The sequence below is a fragment of the Sturnira hondurensis genome, unplaced genomic scaffold, assembly GCF_014824575.4.
Source record: "Sturnira hondurensis isolate 20B ecotype Veracruz unplaced genomic scaffold, ASM1482457v3 Scaffold0000396, whole genome shotgun sequence".
Classification (NCBI taxonomy): domain Eukaryota; kingdom Metazoa; phylum Chordata; class Mammalia; order Chiroptera; family Phyllostomidae; genus Sturnira; species Sturnira hondurensis.
In genome coordinates this window covers 5,660,475-5,664,248 of record NW_028073027.1, presented here as the reverse complement: position 1 = coordinate 5,664,248, position 3,774 = coordinate 5,660,475, and positions in this window count along the sequence as shown.

Here is a 3,774-nt window from a genome sequence, read left to right as displayed (position 1 = left end):
TGTACGTGTGTCCCTTTCCCTCAGGGGATGTGTGGTAAGCTGTCCCAGGAATCCCCTCCCCTTCTTCAGTCCATTTGGATGGGGATGTCAGGGTGGGCCTGCAGGTCAAACCCTCAGCAGGCCAGGGAACAGTGACTGAGGTGTTGGTGCCCTTCAACTGAAGGCACCTCCATCTTTTTAAAAAATTTTTAAATTTAATTATTGTTTAAGTACAGTTTTCTGTCTTTTACTCCCATCCCAGTTCCCCCCACTGCCCCGTGCTCCCCACCTCCCTCCCATTTCCACCCCCCTTAGTCGTTGCCCAAGTGTCCTCTATACTAGTTCCTGTAAATCCTTCCTTTTTGCCTCATGAAATTCTCTCCCCTCTCCCCTCTGGTCACTGTCCCCCTGTTCTCTATTTCAGTTTCTTTGTTTTTATTTTGCTTGTTTGTCTTGTTGTTTAGCTTCCTGTTAAAGGTGAGAGCATATGGTATTTGTCTTTCAACACCTGGCTTATTTCACTTAGCATAATGCTTTCCAGTTCCACCCATGGTGTTGCAAAGGGTAGGAGCTCCTTCTTTCTGCTGCATAGAATTCCATTGTGTAAATGTACCACAGTTTTTTGATCCATTCATTTACTGACAGGCACCTAGGTTGCTTCCAGTTCTTGGCTATTGTTAATTGTGCTGCTATGAACATTGGGGTGCACAGGTTCTTTTGGATTGGTGTTTTAGGGTTCTTAGAATATAATCCCAGCAGTGGAATTGCTGGGTCAAAAGGCAGGTCCATTTTTAGTTTTCTGAGAAAATTGTATACTGTTTTCCAATAGTGTAGTCTTCCTTCCTCCATCTTTAAAACAGATTCATGATGAGACCCCACCTTACTTGGCCTTGGAGTTGGGTGTAGTCCCCTCCTTCCACACAGGGCGGAGGACAAATATCTCCCCTAAAACAAATCCAGGATAGGCTTTTAATTGTTTTACACACTGGATTCTGCAGCTAGTAAAAGCTTAAATGTCATTAAGGCTCTTTACAGAGTTGAAAATTGGCCTCTATCTCCTCAGTTGGGCAGCAAGTGAATCCCAGCTCAAGGCCTCTGGGAACACAGCTGACTCCTCAGGATCTTCCCCCTCGGAAGCCAGCCCTCCTTCGTCTTCTCCCCTCACCAGCTCAGTTTCAGAAGGAGGCATGTATGCGGTGCTGAGGACAAGTGCTCACAGAGCACAGGGACGCCTGCACTGGCATGCCGCCCTGGGTCCAGGTCCCCAGCAGGGTTCTGCTGGCTCTCAGTTTTGCCCAGAACAAGTGGAAAAGAAGACAGGACCATTGTAGACATCTACAACCAGAGAAGCATGGCTGGTGCTAGGAGCCCAGCCTGACTTTAGAAAAGAAAGTAGAGCCAGGACTCAGCGGGGAGGCTCATAGTGTCTGAGTGGGGAGGAAACATTTCAGCTACCCTCAGTAAAGGGTGCCGTTACTTCAACTTCCGAAAGGAAAACTATATTGTGGCCCACCAAGGAATGAATTCACTTGTTCACAAACTCCCATGTAAAAACTTTTCAGCTCAACATCGCTTGGTGACCTGGGTTTGAGAATGTGGAATGTGAGTCCTGGAAAGAGGTGAATTGTCCAAGGTCACGGAGATAGTTAGAGGGAGAATGTGTAGTTGTAGAATGTGTCTCTGGGACCGAACAAGCCCAGACCTGATCCAAACTCTGCTGTGTGACTTTAAGCAAATTTCTTAACCTCTCATTTTCTCATCTGTAAATGAGGGTAATGATACCTGCCTAGCAAGCTTATTGTAAGGAAAAATGAGAACATACATGTAAAATGCCTGACCTAAAATCAGTGCTCACTAACTAGTGGGTTATTAGAATAAAGCATAGCTGCTTATAGGTATAGTGTCCCCTTAAATGAGAAGCAGAATCTCACAATGGAAAGAGCTGTGTCAGTCACCGTCTGGGTGTCACTGGGCTCTTGGTGGTAATTCTATCTTTGGGATCCTCTTCTTGTCTCCCATGAGATTTGCCATTGTGGCTTCTCTCCCAGGTGGGGAGCGGCTTCTGAATGAACCACTGTGGAGCCTCCAGCACCTGCTAAAACCCTGACCAGTGATCAACCACTAATTTCTTATTTATTCATTCAACACATATTTGAGCATTTTATTCACTTTAGAAACTATTCTAGGTGCTAGGAACCCAGCAGTGTGACTTCATGGAGCTTACATTCTAGAGGATTCTAACAGTTCGAGGGAAGTGGTAATGCAGCTGATGCCAGGTTATGAGGCCTTCTGTTCTGAAGGCTCTTCCCCCAAATCGCCACAGACCTTGTACAAGTCTTCTCACTTCCACCAGCAACTGTCTCCACATCCTGCTCTCTTTGAATGATTCTCTTCTCCTGGACCATTCCCCTGTAACTGGGGGGGATGAAGAAGAAAAATAGCAATTGTTTAGAAGCAGGAAATATGATAGTTTCTTCAATGATTGAGAGATCAAATAAATGAACAATTTTACAAATTGCTTTCCTAAAGTGTGCCCCTGCCCAGTGAAATTAGGTGGCTTTGTCTTGTAGCTGACAACTTGCTGAGCGTGGCGAGCCTGCATCAGAAGGGCTCCTCCCTTCCCCAGGCCCAGGTTTTGGGGTGTGTCCTTTATAGCAAACATGGCACCCCTGACCCCACCTCCTTTATCGCTTGAGGCTGGCTGTGAAAAGAAAGAGAAGAAAAGTAGGTTTGTTTAGTGGGAGCTCTTTTCTGAAGCCAACAGGGAGAACAGGATTTGAAACAAGAGGAGGCTGCCTTTTGGGGGTCAATGGTTAACCAGTCAGATTAATAAATGCTAGAAGGAGGAAGTAGCCAGTGAGTCAAAGGCAAGAAAAAAATGTCTCCCTGCGGTTCAAAAGCCAACTAAAGTTTACCAAGATCTGTGACCTGTGGTTAAAATGTCCTCAGAGGCCAGCGCTCATCTGATTCCCACCTGAAATGCTGCCGCCTTTCAAGAGAGCCACCTGGCTCTGCTCTTAGGCACGGCAGCCTCGATGCCGCAGCCCCAGCACTGACCTGTGTCGTGCCTGCCACGCCACCTCCCCACACCTGCCGCCACCGAAGTCTCTGGGCCCTGCCCCAAGTCCACACACTTCTTTCCCGGGGACCACCTCCTCCATTTCCACAGGCTCCTCCCCAAACGCAACTTCCACCCAATGTTAAATCGGATGGAGAGCTTTAGGCCGGGTGAGAACTTTTGGCTGACGAGATCAGGAAAGGTGGGCTGTCCTGGCCTCTGTTCTGAATTGCTCTATGAGTTTTGGCAGATTGCTTACCTCAGTTTCCTTGCTGTTAATTAAGATGACTGGTTGACCCAGAGCAGTGTTTGGCAAGCTTTTTCTATAAAAGGCCAAATAGTAAATATTTTTGGCTTGCGAGCCACTCAGTGGGTGTTTCTCTCAACTACCCACTCTGCCATGTCATATGAACGCAGCCATAAACAATATGTAAATGAATATGTGTGGCTGCATGCAGCTAAAACTTTATTTACAAAAACAGGCTACTAACAGAACTGGCCAGTAGACTGTGGCTTCATAACTCCTGAACTAGAGCCCTAAGGAGCTTTGCAACACACGGATATCACTGAATCCTAAATTATTATTTCTGGAGAAAATCCAGAAATACTGAATGACGTTCCCCAAGTCACCAAGGACGTGAGTGGTAGAGCTGGTGCTAGAGGTCGAGTCTCCTGGCTCTAGTCCACTGGGGCTCTCGGTTCTTCCAGGAGCAAAGCACAAGCCTTTTGGCAGGTGG